Source organism: Acinonyx jubatus, chromosome F2, assembly GCF_027475565.1.
Source record: "Acinonyx jubatus isolate Ajub_Pintada_27869175 chromosome F2, VMU_Ajub_asm_v1.0, whole genome shotgun sequence".
NCBI classification, from domain to species: domain Eukaryota; kingdom Metazoa; phylum Chordata; class Mammalia; order Carnivora; family Felidae; genus Acinonyx; species Acinonyx jubatus.
Window position 1 is genome coordinate 42,705,035 of NC_069394.1, and position 19,000 is coordinate 42,724,034.

General features: G+C 41.4%; 1 long non-coding RNA gene across 5 annotated transcripts in view; it reads left to right on the forward strand.

Moving 5' to 3' along the window:
- LOC113600655 (uncharacterized) overlaps window positions 1-19,000 on the forward strand; it is a 346,128-nt gene that overhangs the window by 231,460 nt on the left and 95,668 nt on the right. For 2 of the 5 annotated variants that reach the window (XR_003421759.2, XR_008292501.1), the window contains exons 1-3: window positions 14,440-14,936; window positions 15,672-15,722; window positions 16,200-16,442. The exons of the other annotated variants lie outside the window; for them this stretch is intronic. This is a non-coding gene — a long non-coding RNA (uncharacterized LOC113600655). Of the gene's footprint in view, window positions 1-14,439; window positions 14,937-15,671; window positions 15,723-16,199; window positions 16,443-19,000 lie in introns of those variants that run through there. 5 annotated transcript variants of the gene reach the window in all.

Genomic DNA, 19,000 nt, shown 5'->3' on the forward strand with positions numbered 1-19,000 from the left:
GTCATTTTGTCTGACTATCCATGGTGAGGTCCTTCTTCCACATCTATGGGTTGTCACCACAGCACAGTGGATGGTAATAGGTTGTGATGTTAATTTTATGCATCAAGTGGGCTGGGCCACGGTGACCAGTTGTCAGGTCAAACACCAGTCTAGATGTTGCTGTAAGGATATCTTTAAGGTGTGATTAATGTTTACAGTTTGTTGACTTTAAGTAAGGCAGATTGTTCTCCATGATGTGGGTGAGCCTCATCCAATCAGTTGAAGGGCTTAAGAGAAAGACTGAAGTTTCCAAAGAAGAAATTATTCCTCCAACTGTAACATAGAAGTTCTGCCTGAGTTTCTAGCCTTCAGCTCAAGAATGCAACAGCAGCTCTTACCTGAATCACCAGCCTGCTGGCTTGCCCTACAGATTTTGTACTCGCCAGCCGAAACAATCACGAGTCAACTCCTCGAAATGAATCTTTTCCTCTCTCTCTCTTTCTGGAGAGACAGAGGTCTAGTAGTTTAGATTATGTCTCTGAAGAGAGGGGGTGGGAATTAAGAGAAAGATCTGGTTGCTTCTGTTTCTCTGGAGAATCTTGACTAATACAGTAATGATCCTTCAAATGGGGTATAAAAAATGGGAGTTTTTATATACCAGGAGAGGTTCAAGATGCTCCCATTGAGATGATACAAGAAATATTAGAACTTCAACCTATAGAGTTCCTCTTTTTTTAATCCAAAGAAATAAAAAAGTTCTGTTTCTTTAGTGTTTAATATGCAGATTGACACCAGCACCCTCCCTGGATCCGTGTAAATCAGATGGTCACACTTCACGTACCAGGCCTGAAGGTTTACGGTCAAAAAGTGGCGATGACGAAGCAAAGGGCTTTTGCCAATGGTGCCTTCCCACACCCGTTGGCGTTCAGTGTATTCAGGCACTTTTCAGTTACCTATACATACACTTAAAGTTAAATGGGGGTGCCTGGATGCCTCAGTCGGGTGAGTGTCCGACTTCAGCTTAGGTCCTGATCTCACAGTTGCTGGGTTTGAGCCCCGCATCCGGCTCTGTGCTGACAGCTCAGAGCCTGGAGCCTACTTTGGATTCTGGGTCTCCCTCTTTCTCTGCATCCCCCCCCGCCGCCGCCACTTGCTCGCACATGCTCTCTCTCTCTCTCAAAAATAAATAAACATTAACAGATTTGAAGATAAGTGTATTTATGGATACTACCTAATATTAGCGAAATCAAACCTGGTACAGTGGAAAAATGGTTTCAGATGATCTTCACAAAGACTGTATGGGTGAAAGCGAATGCTAATAATGCAAGCTCACCTGGAAAGTGGAATTGGCAGATATTTTTCACGCCCCTGGTGCAAGTGCTTCTTCGCCTCTATCTCGAAGTAGGGGTAGAGAATCTGGGACACTCCAATCAGGTATGCCAAAAAGGCAGCCAAAAGGTTTTCCTGATTTTCAAGAGGGCTATTAAAATATGGATTCAGAGTCACATCTTAGCTTAAGTTTGCTCTACCACGTAGTTGCTCTCCATACATTGTAAGATAAATAGTTGAAGTGTGAGCATCTCCTGATCCATTTCTGTTGCCTACATCCTTTATTCTCTGATATCATGTAAATAGATGGAGGGAGAGAAGGATTTCAAGATGATTTCAAAGTTTTCATCCTGGGTGAGTGAATGAGATGTGATATGGAAGGCCGAGAAGAAAGGAGTAGATGATTTTTTTTGGGGGGGGGACAAATTCTGAGGTCAGAAGACCTTTAAGAAAAAAACTGAGTATCACACACACACACACACACACACACGTACATTTAGAGATAGATGCTTAAAGAAAGAGTTCTGTTTTGAGGAACTTGAAAAAAGTGGATTTGTAAATTAAAATTTCTGTAAATGAAAGTTTATTGCCATGGTATGCCAAAGCAATGCATTATATTATGCTATTTAAAAATACAGATATTAACCATGGAGTGCACTTATAAATAATAACCCATTCTGAGGGGAAAGCGTCAGTTCCAAAGTGGTGGTGGTGCATAAAATTGCAAATTCCATGCCATTTTAACCATACATTTTGAAATTAAACATACTACTTTTTTTCACATTTTTTTTTGTTGTTGTTGCTTGTTTGTGGATTCTATAAATCTGATATTTTTCAAGAGCTTTCTCACATTAGGTACTCGGACTGTTGAGAGTGTAAGATAATAATGCCATTGTCTGCTCGGCATGCAGAAAAACCAGAGGTCACCTGGGTAAAGTCACCAAGTCTCAGCTCAGCTGGATGCATCTCATGTCCCTGCAAAGTCTGAACCCACCACATGGCAGTCCTTTGGGGCTGAGATCAAGTCCTTTTTCCCTTTGGCCTCTCCATGCTCCTTGCCTCCCTGCCGCCAAGACCTTTCTCCCGGAGATCCCTGCATCTCCTGACTGCTGCCGAGCTGGACAACAAGCAAATGAAAAAGAGTTGAGTCGATCTGAGTTGTGGGTTTGGGGTCCAATGAAAGTGGACTAGCCTGAGTCCATCTTACTTTTTTAGCTTGGTCACAATCTACAAATGTCATATAGCAGCAGGAAGGGTCCAGGGTCCTGCGTAGCATGTACATTTGCCCTGAAAGCCTTGCTTGTGCAGATCCGGTTCTCCCTCTCTTAAGAAAAAAAAAGAAAGAAAAAGAAAGAAAAGAAAAAAAGAAAACATCCCAAGAAAACAACCCAAATCACACAGTAGTATGAGGCAAAATATCTGATTACAGAGTCTAAAACTGCTTTGTGTATGTAATTTTTGAAGAGAAAAAAATTACAAGCCAGCAGCAATGAAGTGCTTAGTGCAAGATTTCAGTTTTCAACCTTGCAGCTATTACATTTCAATCTGAGCAGCGGGAAGATTCTGCTGATCCTAAGCTAACGAATGTCAAGAAGGAAATGGCTTTCTTTCTTCTTTTAGCAGGTGGTTATTGTTTTAAAAATGAAGAGCCTCAATCCTGGCTGGAATCCAAGGCATGTCACATAATCTTGATCTAGAGATATGCAGTGAGATTCCCCAGCCCCCAAATATTTGATTAGAGCATATGTAAATCGTCCTGTATTCTTGGCATGGGCTGAATTAGGAATGACAATGTGGATTATGATGTTCTTACACCATCAAAGGTTATTATTACTATTTTTTCCCCAAAGGAAGGAAAGTTGTTTAGTCAGGAGTTCCGATGCTTCTTGGTATGGCAGATAATTTCTGCTGATATCCAATAAGGAAATAAGCAATGAGTGTAACAGTTCACGACATTCTGTAAATGTAACTTAGATTTCTTGAAAGGTTAATAGCACAGCTAATACTGAAATATGCAGTCACTCAAAGAACTGTCCGCAAATTTCTTTCGTGACCCTGATTTCTGAGGGTTATAGTAACTAACTGTCCCTCAGCCCCAAATCAAAAAATTAGATTTGAGAGCCCTAAATATGTATCAAAATCATTTAGAAACAGTGTAGTAGCCAAAATATGAAAGAGACACATTGTTTTGTTGTATAATTAATTGAGAAGATGTTTCAACATCTTATCCACTTGTGTATATAGAACGGCATCCTGAGAGGTAAACATCGCTGTGATCTTCAATGCTTAAATTCAAGGGTTTGCAGAAAACAGCTTCATACTCTCACTAATGTCCTTCGTTTGGTCCCGTGGATCTGGCTGTACAAAGTGGATGCTTTAACTCCAATCTAAATATAGTTGAAAGAATTCTAGGCAATGTTCTTCCAATCATAGTAGTAATGACATACAGGAGACACAAATTTACCAAGAAAACGACGTTGCTGTGATTTAACACAGTGGAAAAAATGGAATTCTCTGTATTTAATATAATTTGCTATCTACGGAGAATTGCTGTTTGTCTAGAGAGCAAATCCTGGGGGTGTGGGTGTTTCATGTATATCTCATGCATGATTAGGATTTATATCCCAAAGTTGCCAGTTGTTTTTTTTTTAATGCAGGTGGGATCTTTCTGGATTAGCTCCAGAAGTAGTTAAATTATTGCATTAAAAGTGTTTCTTCCTCATAAGAATGAAGAGGGGGAAGGGATAAAAACTGAGTGCAGACAAGAACCAGTCTTGCCTGGAGGTAGAAATGTATGCAATGCCTCAGAACAGACGATAGAAACCTAATGAGGTAAAAAGTCTGGCGGAATAGTGATCTGATTTTCACAGATTAAACTAATGTCAATGAGGGGAAAGGAACAGTGAATGAGCCGAAATGGCTCTGAGACACCTGCAAATAATTGTGTTTCCAGCGATAGATTGTTCGGGCATTGTTTTATATGGCATTTTACAGCAGAAGGAACAGAATGGGGATCCAGAGAGGTGGGGTTCTTTTCTCACACCTCCTTCTCTCTCCAGAGATGCACTCCCCTTAAGCCCCCGCAGCAATCATGTCCCGGGAAGGAGTTGCCTACTGACCTCTCTGCCTGTTTACTAAATCATATAATTTGATTGATAAGAAAATAAAATCATTGCAGCTGAATGCTGCACCCCCATCTTCAAAAGGAAGAGTCTCGGTACTAATATTTTACAGTACGTCTGTACTGTACATGGGTTGCATTTTTTCACTGAGTTCTAGGACGCTTTTTGATTCGTTTGCGTTATTTGCTCTTTTGGGGGGCCAAGAAGAGAAATTAAGTGAAAAATTTAAGCAAAGAGGCATTTATTTGGGCAATTAGAATTGCAACTCAGGAGACACTGATTCAAGGAGAAACATAAATTGGGTTTGGAGGAAGATAGACAGGGGTCAGAGTTATAGAGGCAAAGGCTCTGAGTGTAGTTCTCATTCAGGTCCTCTATGCAAAACAGGGATTGAAACTAGGTTCACTGGGATTGGTCGAGTTCACATGCAAATGAAAGCTTGAACCTTCTTAAATCGAATTGGCTCCTTTCTAAGTGCAGAGGGCACAGGAGTCAGATGTCACGGTGAGGAGGAGGCTAAGTCCAGGATGAGGGCTTGAAGTGGGCTGAAAGGTTTTTAAAAAGTTCATGCTTTCTCTGATGAGGATGTGCATAAATTCTTCCTCCCTAATGGCCTCCCGACCTGATTTTAAAAAGAGACTCTCTTAGCTAGATTCGCTTGGTCTGTTTTGAAATCTCATTTTATAGGCCTTTCATCAGCTTTATCTGGGCCATATTTTACTCAGAATTTGATTTAAGTGAGGTCCTCTTGTAACCAGCTGAAATTTTTGACTGACAAGCCTGTATGAGGGGACACACTCCCATTCCTGTGAGCAATACCTATAAAACAATTATCAACAATTCTTTAAGGACTGGATGGCGACATAAGGGACATAAGGAAGAAGAAGAAGGAAAATCTATATAGCTAACTTAGGACTTGAAATCTTTTCCTCCCATTTGGAAAACAATAAAAATGACATGATGATCATTGTGCCAGAAATAACACTATTTGGACTCTGGCAATTAATCACGGATGTGATAGATAGGTAGTGGAAATTTTATTTCAAAATTTAACCATATTTGGTGAAGTGTCTGATTAGCTTTATGTGGGTTCATCTTACCAGAAAACAGTTTGAATTGCCATGGAAATACAATTTGCTTTAAAGGAAAAATCATAATCTGAGCAGGGTAACAAACTCATGTTGACTTCTCCATGATTTTTTTAAATTTCAGATTTATTGAGCTATAATTTGCATATTGTAAAATCCCTCCTTTTGAGTATGAGCTTTGATGGACATGTCACCATGTAGTCATTGCCATAACCAAAACATAGCACAGTTCCCTCACTTGCAGAAATTTCCTCCTGCCCTTTTGTAGTCAACCCCCGCTCCCCCTTCTACCCTCAGCCCCTGGCCACTGATGATCTATTTCCTATCCTATAGTTCTATAGTTTTGCCTTTTCTGGAATGCCATGTAAATGGAATCATACCACATACAGCTTTTTTGAGTCTAGCTTTTTTATTTAGGATAAATGTATTTGAGATTCATTCATGTTGTTGTGGATGTCAGTAGTTCACTTCTTTCGATTGCTGGATAGTATTCCACATGGTTTCACTTTTAACATAGGGATGCATCTGGGGGCTAATTCTTCCATCTGGGCTATGATGGAGTCAAGGTCAGGCAGAGCCTTTATCTGGTGGCAATGGTACCTTCTCTGGAAATTCTTCAGAGAGAACCTCTTGGACACTTTTTAGGCTAGGAGAACCCAAACCAAAGAAGCACAATGGTTTTATATATATATATATATGCTGTGCTCTCATATAATTTGGGAGACAATTCTGAGCAGGAAAGACTGACTGGAACAGAGCTAGATACCAAACTAAGATTCCAATGGTACCAGGAATTGTTTTTAAAAAATAAATCTCTACAGGGACGCCTGGATGGCTCAGTCCATTAAGTGTCCGACTTCGGCTCAGGTCATAATCTCATGGTCAGTTGGTTTGAGCTCTGAGTTGGGCCCTGTGCTGACAGTTCAGAGCCTGGACCCTGCTTTGGATTCTGTGTCTCCCTCTCTCTCTGCCCCTTCCCCCTGCACCCCCACTGTCTCTCAAATAAATAAATACTTAAAAAATTAAAAAAATAAATCTCTGCAGATAAGTAACTCAACATATATGGTTTTCCAAAAAATGAAAAACTGAAAGAACCATTTAGAGAAATCAATTGGAGAAAGTTTTAAAGGATGATTACACATTCGTTGACTGATTAAGACATTACTTTTCAAAATAACAGTGCATATATTTGTCTAGCACTTTCTAATATTTAAAACACTTACTACGTGTACTATCTCATTTAATGGTCACAGCAACCCCATGAGGCCACCAGGGTAGATACTGTTATAGGAGTCCAAGGTGACAGTGGCTTGCTCAAGGTCACATAGTGGGTAATTGTCAGCATTGACTCAAAAGCCTGAGTCTCCTGACTCTCAACCTAGTGAAAACTGAAAGGGTCAAATTTTAAATAATAAATTTAAGTAGGAGTAAATATTGTCAGAGTTAAGTATTTAGGGTTGTAGTTACTAAGCTCATGGGAAAATTCAACCACGAGTCTCTTGTTATTTTATAAAAGATTGGAATTAAAAAAAATACAATCTCACCATGTTATTAGGTTAAGCACTTCTAAAACAAACAAGCAAACAACGACGCATTGTAAATTAGACCATTTTGGAATTTGTGCAATTTAAATGGTTGAGTTATTTTATGTTAGGGAAGTGACTGCACAATATTCATTAGCTAATTTTCATGATGTTTTGGTTTTTTTTTAAAACACATTGGGCCAAATTACACTTTCAGAGATGCTGGCAGAATTTTAATTAATGTAATAGGTCTAATTTCAGTTCTTTGTATAGTGGTTTCCTTTTGATTCAGGGAGGTGTTGCACATTATAATTCCCCCTTTTATAAGGGAAGAAACCCAGTTTTTGCAGGCTGAGATATATACCCACAGTCCAACAATGAAGTGTAGAAGAGTTCATCATTGATATGGGTTTTAGGGGAGTGAAGTTTTGGCCCTAATAATTTGGCCATTGTTGGTAAAATTGGTGACATCCGTATGTGTCCCATTCAGTGGCTGAGTTCCCCATTTCCCCATTTCCCCACCACAATCCCTTACCTGGTCTCTTTTGTTTTGAGGAGATGCAAGAGCTACGGAAAGAACAAAGATCTGAGTATACTAAACTGGCTCGTTAAAATAGTCCCTAGAAAATATTTTAACCAAAACGAAAACTTTATTGCGTGTTCCACCAAAACTTTGCGAAGACTTTCGCATTAATTGTCACCATCCTCTTGGGAGGCTAAGTAACAGTGTCTATAAGCCAGTGGGTTTATTTAAATTTACTTTTTCTTATGTATATATTTTTACTCAAAGAAGCTTGACGATGAAAGTAACACTTCATAAAAAATACTCTATCCTGTGTTGTTTCGATGTCTAAAGATTTCAGAGCTTGAGCATTAATATATAGCATTTCACAAAGTGCATTCTAGAGTTAGACTCCCAGGGAAATAGGGTCACCTTTAGCATTTTAGACCTATGATCCCTTTTCTTGTTGACCTATAATTTCAGCAAAAAAAGCATATTAGCCGGAGCTAGGAAGCACTGGATACTTAACACAAACAGCTGTTAATTATAAAATGGGAGTCGTTTGTATTTTACTAAAAATGTTGATATGGCCCTCAAAGAATTTTTAGGAAGACATAAAATGCCTTTCATCTCTGTGTCTGATTTCTACATTTGCTACCTTCTTTCCCCCCAAAGAATGCCTTTTCTTCCTTCAGAGCCCTATCAAGGCTCATAAAACCAATAAAATATCTTTTTGGAAGAAGCCAAAATGTACTTGAAGGAATTAGGGTTGATCTGGGAGATGCAATGCTGGCGTTATAGCAAATTAGTTCTGTTAAATATGAGTAGAATGAGTGTTGTGTATATTGTTTTGCAGTAAAATATATGGGCACGTGTATGCACGTGTACGAATGCAGTACACTTACATAGAAAGCTGCTTGCACGTTTCATTAGGTGTTTATCACAGTGATGCGGCAACGAAATACAAGACTAGCAGACAATAGATTTTTCTGTAGAAGCTGTAGATCCTGATCCAGTGTAAGATATATTTTTTATATTCAAGCCTGTCTTTTATTTTGTTTACACAACAAAGTTATTATGCTAATTACATGGTAATAAGCTGTCCCTGAGGACTTTCTACATTGATAGCATCTACTTGAGGATACAGATTTGGAGCCAATATGTTATTATTACTATTTCAAAATGATATGATCAGAATGACAGTTTCACCTTCTTACAGGAGTCCTCACTAGGCTCTTTACCGCTGAGGGTGGGGTTGGGCAATGAGCAGGAGGAGTAATCCAGGAGAGTGTGGGGGATTTTTTTTCATGCTGTTTTTAAAGAATGTGGGTCTGGACAACATTTTGGAATAAAGAGTCAGGTTTAAGGCTGTGTGTGTGTGTGTGTGTGTGTGTGTGTGTGTGTGTGTGTTGTGTGTGGGAGCTCACTCTGATATGTGTGCAACTTCACTAGGGGGAGCTCTTGGCTGGCTGTTCAGAGGCTTGACCATTGTCTGTAGGAGACAATTTTTCTTTGTTTGAAAATTTACAAATCATCAATGAAAATGCCATAGATATAGCAGAAGCTTTGGGGCTAAGTCACTGGCTCCCAGTTCTGCCTTCAGGTGGGGATGGCGATGGTGATGTGTTTGTCTGTCCCACCCATTGCTCAGCAATTATTTTTCTACATTGCCATCATGTAGCAGATTTTTAGAGCTACTGTAAATAGATCTTTGCACCCAGAGATAGAGCTTCTTTGTAGCCCATTCCTTCTTCCATGCTCCCCACTGAAGCTTGGTGGTAACAGTGAAAAAGTTTACGTTTACAAAACCTTTTTTTTTTCAATATGACCTCAGATCCATTAATTAAATGATGATAGAAATGTGATTTTTGTGAATGACATCACAATGCTAGTTTAAAAATTGGGAACTTTACGATTGTAAATGCACCTGATTAGAGAGTCACTAGGGGAAAATGCTCAGCTGAAGAGCAGAAAAATTATTTGAAAATCTTTATCATATAATCATTCTGGAAGGAAAAAAAAGGATATATCAGGCCTAGGATAAAGGTGACACTGGCTCGGACAATTTTAGGACAATTTTATTGTCCTTGTTCTTTAAATGTTCTACTACCACCCCCCCCAGCTTTTTTTTTTTTTTTTGTCTTTTTAAATTGGAGGGAAAAAAAATAAAGCAAAGTGCTTCTTTCCCGACCATGTTCCTTTCCTTTTTTCTCCACTCTAATGACATTTGGCAGGCTCGGCTGTGTAATGCTTGACTGGTTTTATTGTTGTCTGTTCCCAGTGGGGAATAGTTGACGCTGCTCTCTGTTTTCAATTGATATCCATTTTCAACAATATTGCTTTCTATTAGATTCCTGCACAGTTTGTGCCTAGCAAACTGAATATTTACTGGGCTGACCTCAAAGCCTTCATATCAACAAACACTAGAATAAGCAAAATATGCATTTTTAAGATCAAATGTTTTCAAATGCTCCTTTCAAAATTATTATTTTTTAAATGCACTGTGAACTGCAGATTAAAGGATATTATATTGCCACTTCTGTCAGCCCATTCTTATTTATTTATTTTCACACATTAAATAATGGGATTAAACACAAAAGAAGTTGTATGCACCTACCTGGGCAAGGTTAAAAGCAATTCAGTTTTCTCATATTTAGCAATCCCTCCTTTTTAAGCAATAAAGCATGTTTACTCATTGCTTTTTAATGCAGACGATGTTAATAATATCACATTGAGCAGAGCAACTGAGTCTGACAAACTGGAAGACATGTAACCATTTCAAGGCTTCCTCAGGGGCCAGGGGCTCTGTGTTAGAACTGAGGGGTCAAGATTGAATTTAGCCAGAAAGAAAGCCAAAAAGCCAGTGAATTACATGAATTTTCAAGTATCTTTCAATCTGCTAGGCAAAGTTTTCAGAATCTTAATTGTATGCCCTACCTACATCACCATGTATCTGGCTGCAGTTGGTATATAAGAGAGAAAGATATTTGGGGCCCCTTGGGGTCTCAGTCAGTTGAGCGTCCGACTTCTGCTCAGGTCATGGTCTCTTGGTTCATGAGTTCAAGCCCCGCGTCCAGTTCTGTGCTGACAGCTCAGAGCCTGGAGCCTGATTGGGATTCTGTGTCTCTCTCTCTCTGCTCCTCCCCCACTCACACTCTGTCTCTCTCTCAAAAACAAATAAACACTAAAATAAAAATTAAAAAAAAGAGAAAGATGTTTGGTTTGGGGAGATTAAAAAGCAGAAAAGGATTGTTTTTTATGATGGGTACATCAAGAACTATTGCAATATGGTCAAACCTATTTAGTTACTTTTAAAAAGGCTTGTGACTCTTTTTTTTTAATTTATTTTTTTAATGTTTATTCATTTTTGAGAGAGAGAGATAGACAGAGCGTGAGCAGGGGAGGGGCAGAGAGAGAGGGAGACACAGAATCTGAAGCAGGCTCCAGGTTCTGAGCTGCCAGCACTGAGCCTGACGCGGGGCTCGAACCCACAGACTGTGAGATCATGATCCTAGCCGAAGTCGGATGCTTAACTGAGTGAGCCATCCAGCCCCCCCCGCAAAAAAGGCTTGTAATTCTTTTATACTGAAGTTGAAACAAACCATATTAGAATGAGTCTGCCTAAAATGTATTGGTTAGGTTGAAGTAACTGTAGGTAATTTAAGCAAAGAAGCCTGCACAGTGAGGTGGAGATTGACTTCTATGAAGGGCAGTGTTAATGATACATGCCCACCTGACCCTCATGTTACAGAGGAGAAAACCATTTTATAAGCTCTCACATGTCACAGGCAAAGAAGAGTAAGCCCAATTTCCCATTTACAAAGTTTTCTCCCTCTTTCACTTCTTTCTTTTTCCCTCCTTTCCTTTCATAAATATTTAGTAAGTATCTACATTAGCAGCCTCATTTCTCTTTAGGCAGAGACTCATCTCCCTGTTACCATTTCTTGTGCCCATACTACCTGCGAGCTACTCAGTGCCAAGCACTTTCCATACCTATCGTTTACTGGCCCCCCTCCCAACAGCCCCAGGGCTCTGACTGCTTTATTTTACTACTTCTCAAAGTATGTGTGTGTTACAGCTGAAACACACCAGAGCCTTTAAGGATCATCTGCCATTCGAAGCATCTTACTTAGAAAATGTGGCCAAGTGGAGATTGTGCGGGCCTGGCAAGCAGTGGCCAGGGCCCGACAGGCCGGGTGGTTCTGGGAAAACCCTTTACTCAGCTTCATTTTTCACCATCTGTGTCTCAGTTTTTCTATTTGTAAACCGGACATAATTAAATCTGCCCACTGGGCCTTTCACAGGCATGTTGGGAGGGTTAGCAAGTGGCTGCAAAGTTTCCTTAGCTCTTTGAAAGAGAGGTGTTACAAGAAATTCAAGGCAGGAGGCTTTTATGCAAGGCGTTGTCTGCATTTGCATGTAAACCTCCATTTTTTTTGAGATTAAATATGGCATTCTTTGGCCCTAATGAAGAGCATGGTTTATCAGTAGGATCTCAATCAAAAATACAATTTATATGGATTGAAGGAATGCCTGGAATGTCACGACCAGTATGGAACTGACGTAACAGGCTGATGGGACACTGGGTGCTCTGGGTGGGTGTTCAACAAACTTGGGTTCCAATCCAATTGCTGTCACTAAGCAGCTGTGTCAACCCTGGTGGGAGATTTCCCTCCCTCAGCTTCTTCACTGGTGAAAATAATACCCATTCTGATCACCTCCAAGGGGAATAAAACTAAGGAATACATGAAAGTATTTAGAATGATATGAAGCATCATTTGCATGTAATATGTGCTATTGGTGATTTTTGAAAATGGAATGAGATAGTCCTAAACTTTCTTCTTTGGCTAATTGCAGTTGCATTAAACCAATGCAGTACAGATTGTTTAAGAGTAAAGACTTCATTCTCCCTGTTGTTCTTTATCCTGTATTTTGTCGTTAAATTTTGGCTATCCTCCTTGTTGAGTATTAAAGCAGCTACCAGCCAGGTATTTCTCCAAATGCTTTGTTCCTAAAAAGTACCCTCAGATGTAAGATGCATTTCATTCTTACCGAAAACATTCATGACTTGTGACCCAAGAGTGTTTTCTCAAAGCTTCTCTCATGAAGCTTGTCCAGGAATCTTCAGATCAAATATACAGTGTGCTAGTTGCACAAATGATTTTTTTAGGGTCCTTTGCACCATCGTAATGTTCTCACATCTATGACCGTATTTCCCAAGTGGTATCAGAATTCAATTATGCTTTACTTGATTTTTCCCCTTTCAAATGCAAATGATTATTTATCAAAATCGTGAGCATGCAAAGTGACAAAAGAAAAATAGATTTCATTGAGATCTGTTGCTTTGGAGAGTATTTCACTTAAATTGGATTAGTAAGATGGAACTTCCATTTTCTCTCTGTGAGTTGCAGGCCCACCCTTGGGAAGTAGACTTGAAGCAAGGTCGCTTGGGAAGATTGACAGCCCAAAGTATGTGGCATCATCTTGGTGATGGCTATTGTAGGTGCATGAGTGTAAGTTATTGTAAAGAAGAAAGGCCTTGGGCAAAGACATAAGTGGTGAGAGAAATTACAGTGTGTCCCCTTAATTAGGTCAAATTGAGTTAAAATGAACTTCTCTATCCTAGAAGGGGAGAAAAGACAAAAAATGTGGTTTTTGTTTTTATTTGTATTTATTTCATTTATTTTTTGTGTGTGGTTTTTGTTTTTAAAAGGAGACTAAGATGGGGTGCCTGGTTGGCTCAGTCAGTTAAGTGACTGACTCTTAATCTTGGCTCAGGTCATGATCTCACGGGTTCGTGGGTTCGAGGCCCATGACGGGTTCTGTGTTGACAGTGTGAAGCCTGCTTGGAATGCTCTCTCCCTTTTCTCTGCCCCTCCATTGCTCAAGCTCTCTCTCTCAAAATAAATAAACTTGAAAAAAATAAAATAAAATAAAATAAAATAAAAACAGACTAAGATAAAGGGGAGAGAGAAAGACAGAGGATTATATGCTATTCCTCTGCTTTCTTTCCATATGCCATGAGCCTCCATTATTCCAGTTTGTTCAAGTGTCGGGGTTAATCTAAGGCATGCGGCTTAGTTCCATGTCATGTCTTGGAGGGGTTTAGAATACCCACATTTCCTTCTTTTTTTTTTAATGTTTTTTTAATGTTTTTTTTTTTTTAACATTTATTTATTTTTGAGACAGAGAGAGACACAGCATGAACAGGGGAGGGGCAGAGAGAGAGAGAGACACAGAATCGGAAACAGGCTCCAGGCTCTGAGCCATCAGCCCAGAGCCCGACGCGGGGCTCGAACTCGCGGACCGCGAGATCGTGACCTGGCTGAAGTTGGACGCTCAACCGACTGAGCCACCCAGGCGCCCCTTTTTTTTATGTTTTTTAAATTTATTTTTTAGACAGAGAGAGAGGAGAGAGAGCATGCGCAAGCCGGGGAGGGGCAGAGAGAGGGAGACACAGAATCAGAAGCAGGCTCCAGGCTCTGAGCTGTCAGCACAGAGTCCCACACGGGGCTCGAACCCACCAACCGTGAGATCATGACCTGAGCTGAAGTGGGAGGCTCAACCAACTGAGCCACTGGGGTGCCCCCCTCTTTTTTTTTTGGTAATTTAAAAAATGTTTGTTTGTTTGTTTGTTTGTTTGTTTGTTTGTTTTGAGAGGGGGGAGAGAGAACGCGTGTGTGTGTGTGTGTGTGTGTGTGTGTGTGTGTGTGTGAAGAGCAGAGAGAGAGGGAGAGAGAATCCCAAACTGGATTAGGGCTCGAATTCACAAACCGTGAAATCATGACCTGAGCTGAAATCAAGAGTCGGAGGCTTAACCTTCTGAGCCCCCAGGCGCCTCCCCACGTCCCCCCCCCCCCCCCCCCCGAAAGCATTCGGAACCTGGGACGCGCCCATGGCCCAGAGCCTGCCAAAAAGTAGCCGGAAGCTGTGTATCCAGGAGAGGATGCAGCACAGTGGTACAGGCCACTGGAGGCGAAGGCAGCGCGTGTGCGGATGGCATCTGGGGGCTCGGAATGGAGAGCACCGTGCGAGAGGCAGGGCTTAGACCGAAAGTGGGGCGGTGGGAGTAAGTGACCCAGGAGGGAGGAGCGTGAAGCTGGCCAGAGATGGGCCCTCACTTAGCTGCCTGCAGTTAAGGCGAGGGACTGAACTGCCGGAAGCTCCGGCTCTACACTTCCGGAAACAGCAAAGGAATCGGGTGGACTTTAGGAACGTCGGAAGTAACAAGTGAGATGGGGTGTGTAAAAAGCATTTTGTCCTAGAAGTCCTGTTAGGATTGGATGTGAGGTTGGCGCAACCGCGGAAGCAGGAAGGGCAGCCTGCAGGGAGGGGTCTTCTGAAGCTTGCAGTCACGGCACCCCTCCCCCGTCCTGGGGCGTCCGGCTCATCGGTGCGCAGCGGGCAGTGGGTATCTGGGCTGCCAGGCTCTTCCCAGCACCCCTTGGTGGGTGCTGACCTCATCTGGAGTCCCCTTTTAGGAAGGGGAGAACTGTGAGCACCTAACTCATACGAAAAACCTGCTTAGGGATAGAGCTTTCTGGATCCAGTCTCAGAACCTCAGCCTCAGGAAGTGACCCTGCAGAGCACAGCACTCTTGAACTGACTTGAGGAGAAAGAGGCAGACCTTAAAACATCTTCACAAAGGAAGAAAATATTATCAGCCTAGACACAGACACCGTAAAGACATAGTTTAGCGCCTACGGTTGGTTGGATTTCATAAAATGAAGAAAATCAACCCAGAGGCCTGTTTGTGGAGTTGAGGCATGATCGTATTTTAGTTTTCTTAACTAAATAAATCCATCGGTTGACAAAGAGGAGAGGGTAGTCGGTTAGACAGAGAAGCTATGATTGAAGACTTGAAGGCAGGGTCAGCTAGAGAGGCATTGATCACAGTCTCATTAGTCTTGGAACAGAAACAAAAATGAATTTGAAATGCGGGGAGGGGGCGGGGGAGGGCAGAAAAGGGACCAAAGGGAAATATGGGTACATTTTCCAACAGCATGATACATAACATACGCATGAGCTCGGACGCTGAGATACAATTCATCGGTTAAATTCCTGACAGATACTGAACCAGGGCAAAATGTTTCTATCATCCCAGACCTCTTTCTCTTTGCCTTTCTAGTAAAGCATGCTGAAATAACATCAACCACATAAAAAAGGCGTTCTGCTCCTGGTAAGCGTTATTAATGTTGCAACACTGCAAAATAGCTTTCCAAGTCAAGTCAGGTATAGTGAGGATGATGGGAGAGACAGGCAATTGGAGAGCTTGGGACATCATTACTATTGGCAAGTCATTTCTCTGATTTGGATTTGAAGAAGCCTATATTAGCCACAAAAGAGATCTATAAAAGAGCCGATTGCATTATTTTATTAAATTGGGAGTGAAGCTGATCATAAAATTTAATATTAGGAGGAACCAGAACAATTGGTGCAAAATTAAAGTAACTGTTATGAAAAACTTAGTCTTCCAGGCTGCCCATCAGCTGCCCCGCTGTCCTGTGTCTTATCAAACCGCATCCCTCGTTATTTTTCTTTTGCTTAGAAAAGGTAGTTCTGTGCCTCACACGAATCTTCCTTTTCCTGCCCACTACATTCTTTCTCTGCTCACACTGTTTCTTGTGCCTGCCTCCTTGGGTCTCATTTATTCTAGTCCCATGACATCTTTCAAGATCTGGTAGAAAGCTTTCCTGGATCTCCTTGAGGAATCAATCCCGGGGTTCAGGGGAGCCCAATAATGAAGACCTCTCTTCCCCACCTGAGTTCTGAACCAGCTGAGAAGTATACGGAAACAGGACAAATGCCATCCTTACTCTGATAAGGCTGAAGAATGTGGCACGTGGATCTCATAATCTGGAAGTAGAATGACATGCCTACTGCAGAGATCTGCCCTCAGGTGAGAGAGGCAGAAGGTGTGCTCTGGGTGGGCAGGCTCACTCCCAAGAGAAGGAGGAAGGGACAGAGCTATGTAGAACCACTTCCTGATGCCAAGCTGCTTCTCTTCCAGTTCCCCCTTTGGCCAACTCTAGCCTGGAATCATAGAGAGGGGAGGGATTGCAGGAAAAGTCATTCTCAGCTTAAACAAACTGATGATAGAAGAGTCTAGTGCAGTCAATACCTTGATAACTTGGCATTATGTGTAATATATTATTATGTACATTATATGTAATGTAAACCATTATGAATATACCTCAGATAGGTAGGAAAAAAGAAAAAGAAAAGCAAACTATATAGGGCTTCATACCAAATTAAGGAAGAAATAGTAGTAAGAACTACCATCCTCTTTTCTGCAACTGGTCACACAGTCATTGCTGGCACTTAAAGCTTCTTTCTTTCTATAACCTTGCCATGTTCCCTTTGCTCCAATCTGGGGCCTCAACTCATCATGGTTCTTGTCTGATGGTGGGTGGGGGACCTAAACTGTTACTCCGGAAGGTTCTGTGCTGTTAGCTGTCTCACCTATAATGGGCCACTGCAGTTTTCTATTTCCTTTATCACAGAGCATTGGGAGTATTAAGAGGCCTCTGCTCCTATTATGCAGTAGTGTGGTATAATAAGAAAAATATCTGGTCTTTGTTCCTGGTTCCTGGCACAGAGCTCCTAAACCCCTTGGGATTTCCTGAGGGATAAGGGTGATGGGATGTCATTTGTTCTCCTGAGGGCACTCTTGGTAGCCCTGTAGATAGCTTCAGGATAGGGGTTGGTCATCAGAGAAACGACCATGTGATTAGAGAGTTGGAACTTTCAGTCTCCTGCCACAACCTCTAGGGAGGGGTGAGGGGATAAAGATTGAGTTAATCATCAATGGCCAACAATTTAATCAGTCATGTCTATGTAATGCCACCTCCATTAAAAACCCTTAATTGATGGGATCTGGGGAACTTCTGAGTTGGTGTATGCATACATGTGCAGGCAGGGTAGCATATCCCAACCCTGTGGGGACAGAGGCTCCTGCATTCAGGATCCTTCTGGACATTGCCATATGTACCTTTTCATCTGGCTGTTCATTTGTATCTTTTATAATCAACTGTAATTGTAAGCACAGAATTGTCCTGAGTTCTATGAGTCATTCTTATAAATTACTGAAACTGAGGAGGGGGGTTATAGGAATCCCCCAACTTTGTAGCCAAGTTGGACAGAAGCGTGGGTAACCCGGGACCCGATACTTGCAATTGGCATCTGAAATGGGAGCAGTTTTGTGGGACTGAGCCCTTAAACCTGTGGAGTCTGACACTAACTCAGATAGTTAATACCAGAATTAAATTGGATTTGGAGGACACCCAGTTGGTGTCAAAATTGGTTGGTGGGAGGGAGAAAACCTTTCAAGTAGCAAACCAATTTTTTTTTGATAGACTCAATCACCCCAACCAATAAAGGAACCTCCTTCTTTGACAGTTGGTTTACTGATGTGAAGAGCCCAAGTGGCCAGGTGGTCATCTCAGCTTCCAGTTTAATGAAACATGTGTGTGTGCACACACGTGTACCCATGCAGGCACACCCCTGGAAACCTTCTTCCTTAGGAACAAAGCATTTGAAACCAGCAGAGCCCAAAATTGTGAGGAAAGGAAGCAGAAATTTTACTAGTAGAGGACACGGGTAATAGTAATATGAGCCACTTCTATTTCCATCCCTTGATTCTCAGGATCCTGAATCCTCTCTATGGAAGAAACCATACAATATATTAGTCATTAATCTGGCACTTACTGCATCCTAGAGGGTGTCACAAAAGAGTGGTTCCGCACTGATACCATTAACTATGTCTTCAAAGGCCTTTGTACTATTCTGTTAAGCCGCAGAAAGATGAGGGTTATGGTAAGCGCAGTGAATTCCATGAATATAAGCCCATGACCCACTTTATTTGCTGAAAAATTAATTCTCTTGTCCAGAGCGATATTATGTAGAGTAGTATGATAGTTAATAAGGCACTCTGCAAGTTCATGGATGGTAGTTTTGGCATTTGTGTTGTGGGAAGTGAAGGCAAATCCATATTCAGAGGAAGTGTCAATTCCATGAGAACAAAGTACTGCCTCTAATGGAAAGGCATGGAAGACCACATGGAGGTCGTCCAGTGTAATCAACCTGCTATTAGGTGGCTGGCAGTTTTACCAAGAAATGGCGCCATATCAGGGGCTCAGTGTTGACCCCCGCTGTTGACAGGTTACATATTCAGCAATGACTACAGCCAGATCAGCATACCATTGGGTCCAATACCAATCGTTGACCTACAAGACTATGAGCAAATCAGTGTTTTAAGCTGCTAACTTTAAAGGTAGTTTGTTGCACAGCAAAGGCTAACTTAAACAGAAATTGGTACCAAGAAGTGAGGTGCTGCCATCACAAAAAACCTAAAACATGTGGCACTAGTTTTGGTTCAAAGTAATTGGCAAAACCACTGCATGTGGTGACTCGGAAGTTAAAAAATGTAACTAACTCATACGATTGTGGATCCAATTA